The 16,432-nt window shown below is 42.8% G+C and overlaps 1 protein-coding gene across 1 annotated transcript in view; it reads right to left on the bottom strand.

Moving 5' to 3' along the window:
- Positions 1–16,203, bottom strand: part of PDC (phosducin) — a 99,923-nt gene extending 83,720 nt beyond the window's left edge. The window contains exon 1 of the mRNA XM_019530997.1: positions 16,053–16,203. The gene's annotated coding sequence lies outside the window, so the exon portion shown is untranslated. The remainder of the gene's footprint in view (positions 1–16,052) is intronic.
- Positions 16,204–16,432: the final 229 nt, after the last annotated feature.

Below are 16,432 nucleotides of genomic sequence, written 5' to 3'. Positions count from 1 at the left end.
CAGGATGGAGTCTCCCACAACAAACACCTTTCGTTTTGTCTTGGGGAGAGCGGGGGCAGTAGCTGTGGTTGAGCCTGGGTTGCCTGCAGGAGCTGGCAACTGAGCAGGCTCTGCTGGGGCTGCAAGAGGTGCAAACATACATGTGTTAACATACTTTAGTTAATGTGTATTAAATCTACTACCTCCATTGTGTGGTACTAAGAAAATGTGCATTAACTAAAGAACTGGGGGCATTATAAACATACTTTTTGGTCCCGCAACACGTCAGAGATCCGCTGCTTGAGTCTGCTCCACATCCGAGCTGATGCGCACTGTGCTGCATTGTGTGCCGTTGTATAGGTGGTGAAATGCACATCAGCATGCAGAAAATGGCGGTGGTGCACTTTTGAACTAAAGTACCTACTATGTGTTTTAGTTCAAAAGCATGACACTGCCATTCTCTCAATGCTGACAGGTTTCATAGTTTCATAGTTAGTAGGGTTGGAAGGGACCTGAGCAGATCATCAAGTCCAACCCCCTGCCATGGCAGGAAAGAGTACTGAAGTCAAATGACCCCAGCCAGATGTTCATCCAGCCTCCTTTTAAAGACCTCCAGGGTAGGAGCCAGCCCCTCTTCGCTTGAAAGTTGGTTGCAGATCCTAGCTTTCCTGACAGTGAAGCGCCTCCTGATGTCTAATCTGAATTTACCCTCTGCCAGCTTGTGACCGTTATTTCTAGTCACTCCTGGTAGCACTCGGGGGAACAGGGACTTCCCCAGTGCCTGCTGGTCCCCCTTGACTAGTTTGTAACAGGCCACTAGATCCCCCCTCAGCTTTCTCTTATGGAGGCTGAACAGGTTCAGGTCCTGTAGCCTCTCCTCATAGGGCCTGCCCCGCTGCCCCCAGGTATTTCACTACTTTATACAATTGCAAGTGTCTCAGCACCAGGTGCTGTTCAAGGCATCCAGCACTGTGGCAGTTGCGTATGTAAAAATGCCCATGGTTCTTCAGTGATGCTTAATGCACATTACTGTATTTTAGTGTGCATTAAAGCATCACTAAACAAACATGCTACTTAATGCACACAAAATAGGGCAATGTGCATTAAAGCACATGTGTAGACATGCCCATGTATGCTTGAATTTGGATAGGGCAGGAGGGGGAATACTATAGGTAGTATTAAAATTTCAGGGATGGGAACCTTACAGATGAACTCATTAAGAAATGCATAAGCTTTAACAGACAACAGCCTATTCCGTCATCAAATTATGACAAAGTATGCTATGCATGATGCCATTCATAGCAACTGCAGACGTCATCAATTACCTACAAAAGCTTACGCATTTCTAAATGAGTTAAATCTCAAACGTTTTAGACTCAAGGCATCCTTCTGAAAATGCAAGCTGTTACTTTTCACTTGGCTTTTGACTACAGAAAAATAATAAAGCAATTCTTCCATTTTAAATAACTCGGACTATAACAGATCAGAATATTTTTAACACTGGAGTCCTATTTGAAATCGCTAGGGTTATCTTGTGAATCACTTTTCCCACATCTAACAATGCTAATGTTGCATGGCATCCCATAGCAACCATGAAAGGATCTTAAGGCACCCTAGGGTGAGGTGCCTGACACTCTGATCTATAAGGTCACCTTGTCCTGCCTTCTGCCTTAATTTCTAATAAGCCTGATAAAAGCTCATTAATGTCATAAAATCCACAGAGTTTTGTCTACAGTGCTGAGTACAACTCATGCTTAAATTGAGCACATGCTTGAATGCTTTGCTAAACTACAATCTGAGTGTTCAACCTTTTGCAGGTGAACCATCCTGTACTATAGGATGCATTACTACCACTATAAAAATGTACAGGAGACTATTAATACAACTCTAATTACTGTGGTACTTGTTTTTACTCAAAATGTGAGTTTTTAAATAAGACTTCTAATGAAATGTATAAATTAGATGAACCAAAAACCACCTGGACCAAATGTTCATATAAGGAGACTAATTAATTATGCTACCACTATAATTACCTACACGCCATATTTGAGGAACTAAGATCAACAATTAGAGATCTGAAACCCAGTATTTAGGTGTCTAAATACTCTTGACAATCTAGCCCTGGGTGAGTAAAGTGCCTAACTAGATGTCTAATAGTCAAAAGTTCTAAGCACCTGTAGCTCCTATTAAGTTCAGTGACCATTAGGCCACTTATATATTTGCAGATATCTACATTTATATTTAGGAGCCTAATTTCAGGAATTTGGGGTTAAAACAGAACCCATTTCTGCCCTCAAGTGTTTTGTTCGTATATATGAAATGCAGTAAAAGTGTACTAAGTTATGTTGGCTTTTGGTGTGCAGAATTTGCTACTTTGTAGTTTTGATATGGAATCACCAGGAGACTATTATATTGGAAAATGTTGCAAATGCAAGCGCACAGGAATTTATTAAATTAAACAAATGGTCATATGATAAGAGGATATAAACTGGGTTGGCTGATGTAAGAAGCTGTCAGCTGCACTGTAGATCATCAAGGTTGATGAGAATGTTATTGGATTACTTAGTTTATCGTCTTTAAAAGAGTTATGTAGTTAGTCACTGCCTGGATGGAAAAATTGTAAATGAATGCAGTTCAGTTTCACTGATCCTCACAGCTTTGTTAAGAACAATGAATTATTCCAAGCAATTACATCTGATTTCAAGGGATGCTATTAGGTTAAATGTCAAATGGTAAAAGAAAATTTTCCCTGTCTAACCAGTTGATATCTTACGGTTCTAGCCATCAGATGATCATTTGTGATTGTGCACAAACATTATCAATTACACATTTATTTTATCTGTGCAAACCAATTTTTTATGTTAACCAATGCAAACCCTGGAACACTGGAGTTATGTGCTCCTGACAGCCTATTCCCATCTTAAGTTGGGCTGCCATATTCTGCACCAGCTATATAGCTTGTGGATGATCTCCAATAATAGTCCTACACAGAGCTCATTGCAGTAATCTACCTTAAAGGTTGCAAAGGCATGGATGGTGGTGGAGAGATCTGAATCTGAAAGAAAGGGTGGCCTTCTTTTCAGTAGATGGGGTTGGTGAAAGGTACTCCTAATCACTGCTGCCACTTGAATATCCAGGTGCAGCTGAGGATATTAACCTGAGGCTGTGAAACTGTGTGACAATGGGAGACTGAACCTCATTAATTAATGTGTCCCAATCCCACACTCTACTGCTGAAGTCAAGTGGTCTACCCATCACCATCACCTCTGTATCTCTGGATTTAGTTTCAGTTGGTTTACCTGCATACAATCCTCAACTTTAGCTGGGCACGGGGAAAAGACAGAGATTTCAGGGCCTAGGTCAGACAAGAAAGAGAGGTACAGCTGGGTGTTATCAGCATATTGACAGCACCTCACTCCAAATCCCTTCACAGTCTAATCAAGCAGCTTCATATGCCCATTGAACAGAAGGGGCAATGAGATAGAGCCCTGGGAGATCCCACAGCAAAGGTCCTGAAGATGACAATACTCACCCATCACCACCCTCTGGGACCTATCTACTGGTAAAGAGTGGAAGCAATTTAGAGCAGCCCCTTAAATACCCACCAGGTCATGCAAATATACCAGGTCATGCAAATATTTTATCAGTACTTCATGATAAATCTACCTAAGGCTGTTAAAAGGTCTAGTAAGATCAGCAGAGTACTATTTCCCTTATTGATTTCCAGGGGAAAATCATCGAACAAGGCCACCAGCTCAGTCTTTGTGCAATATCCAGAATGAAAGTCAGACTGACATGAGTCTAGGAATCCAGTGGCATCCAGATACACCTGGACCTGGTGGGTAACCACTTATTCAATAACTTCTGCAGACAGTGAAGGTTGGAGGCAGGATAAAAACTGTCTAGGACAGGTAGCAGGAGAGTGTTGCATGTGCAGCAGGGAGAGATCTGGGCTGCTCACATGGCAAGAGACACTGTTTTTTCTGGGCTGTACACATGGCCAGTAAAGAAGTGGTGCTGCTTGTGTAGTGGAGGAGGGGACTGGCTGTTCACACTGTCAAAGCAGTAGAGGAGAGCCAGCTGCTTGCATTGCCCACATAGTTGCGGGGAAGTCAGGTTGTTTGTGCAACTGAGGGAGATAGGGAGGGAACCCACAGAATGTGCAACCTGGGGAATTGCAGTGTGTGGGGTGTTTGTTCTACCCCCACTGTTCAGAAGTTAGACATTCTTGATCTAGACCATTGTTTGCTACTTGCATCTCCACTGCAAGAATGATTCTTTAGCTAGAGAAATCAAAGCAAGAGTTGTTCAGCTAAGGCTTGGTGTATATATTTATTTTAGGGATGAAGATGGATTTTTGCAATGGCAAGTTTCTGTAAAAAATGTAAATTTTGTGTCTAAGCTGAAAGATAGAGTTGGGCATTGCTGTTGCAGCATAGATTGCAACTCTAGGACACAATCAGCATACACAGTAAGAACATGTGAAAAAACAGGAGCTTCCTTTGTTGAACAATCAAACTTTCAACAGCCGGATGGTGTGTCTTAAAAAGAAAATATTTTGCTGTCCTAGCGCAATACAGCAAAAAAATGAATAAATTAATCATAGACATGCACATTACATTCAAACTTTATGCTTTCTCTTCATCGGGGTTCTCAAAAGTCTTCAGAATGTTGGTTACATATTAACCAGACACTGTCCTGTAGGCACCCCGTTACCTCTCAGCTCCATGTTCTTGGGGAACCCTGACACAGGATGCAGACTGTCTGACTCACAAAGAATTCCCCCTCCCCCAAACAGAAACTGATTCAGATGCAGTGAGAGACACACCTAAAACCCTCCAGACAAGGGTGACAAGAGTGAAACAACTGCGCTAGGTCTCATTTGTATCTGAGATGGAACCAGTCGACCATTCATTTACATGAGAGATGGAGAACAGAAAGCCTGAAGCAGAGATCGCAGTGAATTCGGGGATCAGAGAAGCAGGGGAGCACTGCATGATGGGGAATCTGTGCTCCAAATGCTAATCAATCCACACACTCAGCTCAGCATTTATCAGACCAGTTCTAATCTGGATTTACAAAGGACTTACACACACACACACCCCCCTCTAAGCAGAAATAAAGTTTAATAGGCATCCTGGGTGGTACATTCCTCGGTCTCACTGTAGGAGGCCTATTTAAACTTAATTGGCTAAAACTCAGTTGCCAGGTTAGGGAATGCTGAGGCAAGACACCGAGTCAGAGGCGGTGTGGGCAACGTTTGAACAGTGGTAAAGGGTTCATCACAGCATCCAGCCTGTTGGAGCCCTGACCACAAGTGTTGTCATACTTTTCCCGGGACGACTGGTGGAAGTTCTCCCCTCCCAAAGGTTATAAACACTCCCATAATTGCCTTAAGTCTGTTAAAAGACTATAGTAAGATCTGGAAAAGTCATGCTAAGCTGAGGCTTGTTCAGAACAAGTAAAAATCCCAAATCCTGATGCTGCAAGCTATCGTTTCTGAGGAAACCAGGAGATATCCCATCAGTATATCTGCTTTCCATAGGAATTTCAAGCTGGCTCCTAAGTATCTGGTTACTCCCTAACCTTATGTGTTTCCTGAATATTAATCACTTTCCCGAGATGTTCCAAACCAGATAACCCCTTGTCAATAGAAAAGACCATTTGATTTACACTATTGAGAATGTTTGAAAGAAGCTGAACTGAGGGTATAGAAATCTGTAAAAAGCAGCATTGTGTGTGCTGACACCACCTGCTTTCTTCTTGAGAGGCTGAAGGAGGCAGATCATCTCCCTTCAAGGATCATGCTGAGAACTTTAACCTGTCAGCTTTGCAACCTGAGTGCCTTGGACTGGTGAGATCCCAGCTCTCTCTCTTTTCTCTTTCCTCTCTAAGCATAGATTTCTGAACCGGAACTGTATTAATTAAGCTTCAGCTAAGTTTCCCCAAATACTTAGTGAAACCAGGGTAACACTGTGATTGTTTGTGTTTGTTTTCCTTTGCATGTCTATTACTACTAGTGCCATTATATATTTCATCTACTTAGTAATAAATAACTTTTATAGTCAAATTGGTGATAACTGGGTATATTTTTCCTTCTCTACTTCTCTTTCCCCACTTGCTCTGCAGCAATGCTTCCTTTACATAAGCTAACGATCCCTGTGAAGCCCCAAAAAATACTATGGGGTCTGCTCATCAAGAAGCTAAAAGATTGGGATGTGCTGAGTTTGAAACACATAAGGGGATCAGCTTGTACAGGCTGATTGACCCAGTTTGGTTCAGACCTGCCTAATGAACTGAATGCTGGCCCATGAGGGTGTCATCTGGACACCCAGCCAGATTCAGAGGTATTCTGTTTAACTGTGTGCTTGTGTCTGACTGTAGTTTATTGTTGCTCTGATGAACTGATTGGAATATGAGCCTGTCCATGCTGATCAACCCAGCTGGGTCAGGTGTGTCACATTAATCTGTGTGTGCTTGTGTGTATGACTGATTTGGTGACTGGAGGAACGCAGCCCCACTGAAACCGAGTCCTGCAAGATAGCTCCACTGGGGGTGAGGGCTTGCAGAAGGGAGACATACAACTCCATATAGAAACACAAGTAGCACATTAATAGAATTACCAAGACCCTAGAAACGTATCCCAAATAAATGAGCACACCCCAAAGTAATGGGCAAATCAGGTGACACCCCATGTGCAACACCAGAAATCACCTCCTCTGCATTTTGTGACCACATGACATCCCTATAGTAACTGCAAGAATTGCTTACAAGAAAAAAGATTACTGGGAAGGAATTTAATATTTTTCTAGACCAGGGGTGCTCAACTCCTAGTCCATGGGCAGCTCTGGTGTCATGTCATCTGGTCTGCAGGGCTCTCCATGGATCTGTGGACAGCCCCATGGACCATGGTCCTGAATGCTAGAATAGGCATGCAGGGCAGCACAGGTCTCAATCTTGGCTTACAGAGACCAGGCAGAATAGCTCAGGGCCCCCCAGTCTGATCCTGGCTGTGTAGAGGTAGCATGGGGCTCCAGAGCCTGATCCTGCATAGGTGATGAGGGGGTGAAATGTACTCTGTCCAAGTTTGCAGATGACACTAAGCTATGGGGCGAAGTAGACACGCTGGAGGGCAGGGAACAGCTGCAAGCAGACCTGGACAGGTTAGACAAGTGGGCAGAAAACAACAGAATGCAGTTCAACAAGGAGAAATGCAAAGTGCTGCATCTAGGGAGGAAAAATGTCCAACACACCTACAGCCTAGGAAATGACCTGCTCGGTAGCACGGAAGTGGAAGGGGATCTTGGAGTCCTAGTGGACTCCAAGATGAACATGAGTCGGCAGTGTGACGAAACCATCAGAAAAGCCAATGGCACTTTATCGTGCATCAGCAGATGCATGACAAATAGGTCCAAGGAGGTGATACTTCCCCTCTATCGGGCGCTGGTCAGACCGCAGCTGGAGTACTGCGTGCAATTCTGGGCGCCGCACTTCAAGAAGGATGCGGATAACCTGGAGAGGCTCCAGAGAAGGGCCACTCGTATGGTTAAGGGCCTGCAGGCCAAGCCCTACGAGGAGAGACTAGAGAAACTGGACCTTTTCAGCCTCCGCAAGAGAAGGTTGAGAGGCGACCTGGTGGCTGCCTATAAGTTCATCAGGGGGGCACAGAAGGGAATTGGTGAGTATATATTCACCAAGGCCCCCCCGGGGGTTACAAGAAATAATGGCCACAAGCTAGAAGAGAGCAGATTTAGATTGGATATTAGGAGGAACTTCTTCACAGTTCGAGTGGCCAAGGTCTGGAACGGGCTCCCAAGGGAGGTGGTGCTCTCCCCTACCCTGGGGGTATTCAAGAGAAGGTTGGATGTGTATCTAGCTGGGGTAATGTAGGCCCAGCACTCTTTCCTGCTTATGCAGGGGGTCGGACTCGATGATCCATTGAGGTCCCTTCCGACCCTAGCATCTATGAATCTATGAATAGGTGTGGGAAGCGCAGGTTCCCACAACCGAATCCTGGTACAGGGGCTGAGTGGAAGCAGCACAAATCTGAGGTCCAAAAGTGTGAACACTGACCTAGTTGCTTTGAATGTGATTTATTTGAAAAAAGTAGGTGAGCTAGTAGTTTGTAACCACCTTGTTTTTTGGATCAGAACAATAGCAAATGTTTCCTGAATTCCTAATGATTCACATAGACTTTTTTTTTTGCCAGAAAGTCATGCTTTTAGTGGGAGGGGATTAGGGGCCTTCAAAATACCTAACTGAAGCAAAAAAGAGAATATCCATAATGTGCATATAGGTTCCTCCACATCCCTGACTTTTTTTTCCCCAAAATTCCCTCTCTGAGGACCACTTTTTTTTAAATCAACTCAGTCACTTAAAAACCTTAAAATTTGTCCTATGCACCTTATTTTCCTAGCTACAAATGTTGAGTAGCTCTCGCTCTCAGTGCAGACCCCATCAATAAAGAAAATGACAGCTAGTTTGTAAGGATGCAACAGATGAAAATTACTGACTGTTATTCCTCTGCTGCTGAAACAATATGCTGAAGTTTATTCTATGATGAACATGAAAGAACACCAGTAGATTTCTCCTGCTGTACTTCAGAGCTGCTGTGGAGTAGCTGCTGCAAACCTGGACTATTCTGTTCTTGGCAGCATCCTTGTAGTCCCAGTAAAACTTATCTTCTAATTCTACTACTTCTTTTGGATCTGGTCTTCACAAGATGTTACCACACACAGATTTTTGTCAAGCTGAGGAATGATTCAGCTGAAGCAAGTTTTCAAGAGATGGCAGAAAAGAAAAAACAGCATCTCTCTTACTGCTCCATGCAGCTAACATCCCTTTTGAATTTTGACCTAAGGGTAGTTCCAGGTGAAATATTATAGCAATCTGATGAGTCTCAAAAATTCTCATTAACTCTGATCTCAATGGGGGAAAAATAGGGTAGCACCTGGATTTTACTAAAGATACTACTTTGGAATTTGTTTATCTTTTAGTAGAAGAAAGAACCAATAACATGAAAAAGTTGACTTTCTCTCACTACTCCAGAACAGAGCCAATATATGCTTCCAAAATTAACCTCATTCCTGGGCCTGGACTTTATGAAGAAACTTTTGGTAATAAAGCTTCAGTTCTAGGTCCATGCTACTCCTAAGGACTGGTTCTCCTCCTTGATGACTGTCTGCCTCAGTTGCAGTCCAGATGGAGTTAATAAATGATGAGTCACTCCTCCTTTAATTAATCTACAGGGATCCATCAGCATTTACTTACAAGTTCTCAACACTGCTTCCCCCACAAATACAAGAGGGTCAACAGGAAGGACCTGTCCCCTTCTAACTGGAGGAGGAGGTTAAGTGAGCAGGAAGCATGAGGGATAGAAAAAGGAAGGTAGGAAAAGACTTGTAAGGGTGCTGACAAATGTGAAAAAAATGCTTTACTAGAAGAAGAAGCAGGTTAGTTTGAGTTGGCTCTCTAGCATCTATATAGATTGGCTGCTTCAGCAGGGCTTTTTGGTGCTTTTATCTAAAGCTGATTCAATCAGCTATTATATAAAAGCACTAGAAAGCCCTGCTGAAGCACATGATCTATACAGACATTGGGTGAACTGGGTCAAACTAACATAATGCCTCTTCTGGTGCGGGGGCTTTCTGAGCTGAAAGTAAAATGCTGGGGGGAGGGGTTTTGGGGGGGGTCACATCTGTAAGTAGTAGGGCTGTGCAAAACTTTGGGTCCTGACTTGATTCAGAGGAGATTCAGCCTGATTCAGCAGCTGAATCTTCCAATCAAAATTGAGTCAGGGGACCAATTAAAAAGTCCAAATCGATTCAAAGCTCCCCGAGTTGTTTCAAAAAAGATTCAGAGAACTTAGACTCAGGCAGCCCCCACTGGATGCAGCAGGGAGCTGGACCTGGACTCCATGCTGATAAATAGGGGATGGGGGGGAGGACACAACGGGGGGACCCCTGCCCACTCTCCCAGCCCCTCCCCCCATGGATGCCCCACTTGCTTCAGTTCCTGGCTCTTTTTTTTTTTTTAAAAAAAGCCTGAACTCACCTGCTGCTGCCCAGTTTGGTGGGGGGGAGGGTGGTGATTCCCTGCTGCCCCCTACTGTCCCATTCATGATAGATTCCTATTTGATATCTCTGGGTTTCTCTTGTGAATCATATGTAGGTATTTCTACACCTTACCAGTATTTGTGCGGGCAGCCAGAGATAAGTAAACTGGGGGGAAAGGGGCTGATAAAATCAGTGGAGACAGGAGGGGGCTCTGGTGGGTCTTTGAGGTTAGAGCGGTGGGTTTATGGAAGAAACTGCTCAGTTTTGGGAGAGTTGGTAGTCAGGGAGGTTAAAACAACACAGCCTCAGGGCTGTGGCAAGTGGCTGGGCTTTTCTAGCTTCAGGGCTGTCTTGTAAATGTGTGCAGGTAGTTGTTAGGACAGGTTAACCCATTTTAGATCAGGTTAACTTAGGCCTAAAGCTTCTGAGGTGAACTAACTTTAGGTTGGGTGTTCCATTTTTCATTTTGACTTAAGTCCTATGACTACTTGCATGGTCAGCCATTTAGATTGCCCTAAAGTCAGTTAGAACAATCTAAATGAAATGGTTATAGGTACCTTAGTACCTACAATTGTTTTCAGTTAAGAAAACAAATTAAAACAAAAGCAGGTTTATCCATGAAGAATGTTTTCTAGCGGGTCTAATTAATAGAATTTTCCAGTCATATACTCAAAGTTATTCCTATCAATAGCATGCATTAAATATGTATTATACAAGTTAGAATATATATGTGTATTAACAAGGTATCCAGGTTGTAGCTGTGTTGGTCTAGAGGCAAAAGGAATAAATATTTGTGGTAGAGGTGATATCTTTTATTAGACCAACTAGATTTTTGAATTTTTTTGCAAAAATCAAATTGGTCTAATAAAAGATATCATCTCTACCATGAGTTCTGATTCCTTTTGTATTAAAAAGGATGGCTTATAAAATGGCATCAAACCAAATGCAGAAAGGAAACAAATGCAAATAAATACAAAACAACCCTGAAACAAATGAGACTGCATGCTTTTTAATTCATTGTTTAATATAGCGTAGAATAAAAGTATTCATTTGAATAGAGCTGTGAAAATTTTGCAGGTGAATCATTTTTTTGCCGAGGAAAAAAGCAGCATTTTTGGGTAGATAGTTCGTCTGTTGCAAAGAACTCGGAGGATGTGTCTACATGTGCTATTAACGCACTGAAAGCTTACTGCACTGCAAGTAAACTTTCCCAGGCTTTGGCTCTGGGAGGTGGGGGAGCTGTCCTGCCTCCAAGGCAGCTGCCTCCCACCCTACAACCCTGCCCTGGGCAGCTGCCTGCTGCCCAACCCCCACTTTAAGATTGAAACTGGGGCGGGGACATTGAAATCAGAGATCAGAGCAGGAGGCAAGGGACAGTGTCCCAGCCCCAGCTCTGATTGGCCAACCAGAGTGGAGGGATCAGAAGCAGGCAGCTGCTTGAGAGAACGGACAATTCTCCTGCCCCCTGCTGCCTGGGCTGACCAAGAGCAATTTTTTTTGCAGTCAGTTATCTACCCATGAGATACTACACAGTAGCTACTGCATTGTAAATCTATTATCTGTATTTGCAGGTAGTAGCAAACTATGTGTTAGACTATTTTACCATTCAGTCATCGCTGTGCACGGTTACACAGTGACACTTTACTGTGCAGTAGATTAGTCCAGTGTGTAGTAAAGTGTCTCATGTAGACCTGCCCAGAAAAACCACAACAGGTCAAAATTCTTTTGACATGATGGATTCTTATTTGATATCTCTGGGTTTATCTTGTGAATCATATGTAGGTATTTTTACACCTAACATGCTAATATTGTGCAGCATCTTGTCACTCTTAAAAGGATCTGTGGGCTAGTGGGGGGGTTCCACGTTCCAATAGCCTTGGTCCCTTTATTTGCCTTAACCCCTACCTCTTCACCCTCCTGCCCCCTCCCCCGTGGGAGATGCCATTTCTGCAGGGAGTTGAACTAAACGACTTTGGAGGTCCCTTCCAACCCTACTTCTCCATGGTTCTATGAGATATATTGATGCAGTCAGCAGCCAGGCGTCCCCTACCACAGTGTCTTTTGCCAGATTCAATGTTGTGATGTCAATGAGAATCAGTGGCTCTATGTGGTGGGGCTGGGCAGTGGTGTCACCTGCCACAGATATCTACAAGATTGTTTCTGTGTTCAGCTTCTAGCTATTGGCCATGCCAACACCTCCCCCCTTGCAGCTGGGGTATCCCTCCATGGGGTATAGGTGTGAAGCTGATGAGTGTACTGGTACTGCTAAGATGTGACCTCTATGCTGCCCAAGTTGCAAACCTTTCCAGTTAGGCTTCTGTGGGTCCATCTACACATGCATTAATGTGCTGTTGCATTAAGTTTAGTACCTCTAATATGAGGTACTACATAAATGCACAGTAATTGGTGCTAATGCACAGTAGCAATGGTGTACAGTCTTTTTCTGATGCTTAATGTGCAGTAGACTAATTCTACTGCACCTTAGCATAGGTTTTGCCATGACACACTAAAGTTCAGTAGAACTAGTCTACTGCATATTAAGCATCTCGCGTAGGTGTGCCCTGTTGAAAACAACCCCACTGCAGACCTGGGACCTGCCAATTCTCCATGCTCTGTTCCTACAGGGCTTTTCTCTTTAACAGAAGTGCAATAAATAACTGTTTTTATAGCACTTGTATATTTTTAAAAAATGCTGACACAACAGGGAAGTCCTTACAGCACTTTTGAAGATAAAAATGAACTGGATGAAAACGGACAGGGTTGTTCAGTTTTCTAAGATGTGAAATAGTGCTAGAGGCAGTGAGCACCCCACGAAAAAGCCTAAGAAGCAAAAAATATATATAATCAGTGTTGCACTAGTGACAAAAATATTGACATACAGAAGAACTTGTGAGTATTTCAAGCTCCGCAGGGGCTATGGATGAATTCTGTATCGCAGTGGAAACCTGGAAAGGGAATGTAGCAATCATTCGTCACAATCAGGTTATTTGGTTATTATCCCTCATTCTTCCCTGGGTGATGTTAGCAGTGACATACTAGAATTAGGAATCAATATTTTATATTGTAATAAACCATCCATAATTCCAGTTTTGTATGAGAAGAAGCATTTTAGCAGTGCATAAAAAAGGCTCATTACTGAAGTAGCAGAGAACAAATTCAAGATGGTGACCAATATTAACTTAAGCTCCAGTCTTGCTCAAATAATTCTAGGTAGAAGCCTTTTGGTAAACCCAGAGAAATACTTTCACTAACTGCAAACTTTCCCAAGCATTTAATTACAAATATCACTGCTGTTTATGCATAAATGAAAATTAAATTGGAATAAAACAAAAGGTCAAAAAGGTAGTTTCCCCCCGCCCCCAACCATGGCTGGAATGATCTGAAAACTAGGTTGATTAATTGAAGGTCATGTTTTAGGGATTACCACTGTTGAGAATTAAGTAATGAAACTGCTTGCATAGCAAATTGCTGTAAAAGAACATTTATATGGTTTAATTTTACTTTGATTACTTGGTGACATTGTAATTTTTTTTATTTGTAATTAATATTTACATGCATTATTTGTCTTTGTTATATGATGTCCATCACCAGGGTCAATGCTGAGCTCCTCTTACTCTTCTCCCACACAATCCCAGAAGGCATGGGGGTTAAATTTTTAAATGCTAAAATAGAGCAGTAATCCTTATTTGCTCTGAATGCAAAGTTTATAGTTAGCTTCTGTGGAAATAACTCCATAAACTTGAAATTATGTCTCTAAGTACAAGAGTTTTGGATTTTACACATCAGTTCTATGGGAAAACATTCCTTTTCCCTGCCTGCCCCCGCACATGCTCTCTCCCTTTTGAGTGTGGCATTTACCCACTACACCCAAATCCAAGATGGATTTACTGCATCAATTTAATGATCATTAGAGAGGCATATTCTTTTTTGGACAGCCTTAGAATATATTCTGTTTTATATCGATATCAGTTTGATTGTGGACAGTGGTTCCCACAGTGAGTTAAATACATTTAAAACAATGTTAAACTCGTATCTTTTATGAGCATATACTGCGTCCCTAAAAGGTGCAAATAAAGAACAAAAAACCAATGATATCATAAAGTACTCCTTTTGTTGTATATTGGTACACAAGAAAAATAATTGTTTATTTACAAATTGGAAAAAATATAGCTGTGTTTTACACTTAGAGATGTCAGCATATGGTAAAACAAATGGCAGTTAATAAAGGCTTCTCTTCTGGATATGCAAGTAGAATCATAGTCCTGACTCTATTCTTATTACAGTTAATGGCAAAATTGCCACTGTTGTGAAAGAGAGCAGGATTGGTACTTCCTTTATCATTGCATACTATGGACTACTATGCCTTTCATTTCACTGTTGCAACCGTACTATGGCTTATGGTGCAGTACCAGGTACACTTGAAGCCAAAATTTAGCCCAATATCTGTATTTATTTCCATTAGTTTACAGCAACATAAAACAAAGACTATTAAGCTTACTAAATTCTGAGCACAGGAGCCGATACCACCAAATCTGGATGCCTAAAGTTAGGGACCTGAAAAGAAGTGGCCTATTTTAAAACCAATAATACCCCATGGGTCTCAGATTTTGATAGGATAGCATTGAGGAGCCAAATGTTTGGGCCCAACTGTAATAAATCTGATCTGAAAAACAATCCAATCAAAAATACTAAGATGTGCATTAAAAGAACAACACAGTTATCTTCTCCCGTAATATCTTTTGAAAAGGGTAGAGTTAAACTACAGCAAAAGCAAGATTTGAAATCAACAGTCAGTGGCATAGCTAGAGATGGGTAAGTGGCGAACCAGTCCTAGGCACTAATTTAGAGGGATGCCAGAATGGTGGCCTCTAGGGCATCTGTGCTAGGGTGGTGGCCAGGACAGGTTAGACCAGGGATGGACAAAGTCCAACCTGCGGGCTGGATTGGGCCTGTAGTAGACTTCATCTCCCAGAAGTGCCTGTGGCAGCAGCTCTTTCTGACTGCTGTTGCTGGACCCGGCCCTTCTGTCCAGGCACCCTGGCCTGCCCATCCCATATTCACTACTGGACCCATATGGGCAGGGTGCACAGCCAGGCAGCTGGGATGGGGCCACAGCTGGGATTGAGTTGGGTGGGCAGGGCTGGGGATGGCCCAGGGCAGAGCCGTGATCCATTGCCCCCATCCCATGGCCCTGTGATTAAGCACAGGTTTTGCAGGCAGGGTCATGCAGGGAGAGCTCTGCCACAGCTCTGTGCTGTCACTGCATCAAGATCCTGGCCCTGGAGCAGCTCCCTGCCCAGCTGCAGGTTCTGCCCATGCAGCTGCTGCCCAGCTGGTCTCTCTCCATGGAGACCCCAGGAGTACAGGAAATGGGGTCGGGCTGCCAGCTAGATCTGCCATTTTGCCTACCCCTGGGTTAGACTAGTTCCCCATTTCCCCCTCCTGCTTACTTTCTCTCTCAATGTCCTTCCTTGCTCTCTGGCAGAGTTTTGCCCCAAGCATAAAACCTGCTAGTTATACCTCTGGCCCCAGTGAAGTCAAGATTTCCATTGACTTTAAATAGGTTCAGAATTTCACCCAAGGAACAGGTATCAGTTCCTTCCACTGAAGGACACAGAGGACCTCCCAGTGAATGCTTTATACCTCATTGGCTTAGAACTTCAATGGACTTGTACTGTACCAGAATTAATTTCTTTGGAGCTGTACCACTCATTACCAGTCTTTACAGTTTCTGCAGCTACAACACCAGCATTTGTTTACTGCACAGCTACAGAGTACAGTCAGCTGGTTTGTTGAAAAAATCTGGTGAGTAATTAAAAATCTGGTCTTTTCATATCAGTAGCTTTACTTTGATGCCTTGCCTAACCATTGTCTAAGAAAGAGCACTCAATACAGGATGTGCATTGGGTACTACTTACACATTTCAACTACCCTGGCAAACTCTCCTAAACTTGCATAGTTTTTTCTATGAGCTACAGTAAAATTTTAAAGATATCAGCATGTAAAAAATTCTACCTTTGTAGGCTCAGCGGCTCAGCTCCACTTTTGTGACCAGCGTCCTTGACAGTTTGCAGCAGAGGAGGGTATGACTTGCTGGCTGGATTGCAACTGAGGACAGATAGTTCTGGAGTAGGATTTGGGTTTCTGCATTATGATGACCCTTACAGAAATAGCCTGGACAGGTAATAGGATTAACATAAGGGAATTAGTAAATTCTCTGCATTAGTCTGGACCAATGACATTGTAGGCTTAACAAGGATTTAAAGGTTTTAATACATAGATATAATTTGGAATGAAAAAAACAACCCAGCCTAAAGAAGAGATACAGATGGCACCTCAATATTGTGGTGATAGGCATGTTATAAATAATACTTAAGATATACAGGTGCCTAATAGAC

This window comes from Crocodylus porosus, unplaced genomic scaffold (genome assembly GCF_001723895.1).
Source record: "Crocodylus porosus isolate Cpor-Errol unplaced genomic scaffold, CroPor_comp1, whole genome shotgun sequence".
Taxonomy (NCBI): Eukaryota; Metazoa; Chordata; order Crocodylia; family Crocodylidae; genus Crocodylus; species Crocodylus porosus.
Note: the sequence above shows the minus strand (reverse complement) of the source record. Positions and strands in the feature narration are given on the sequence as shown.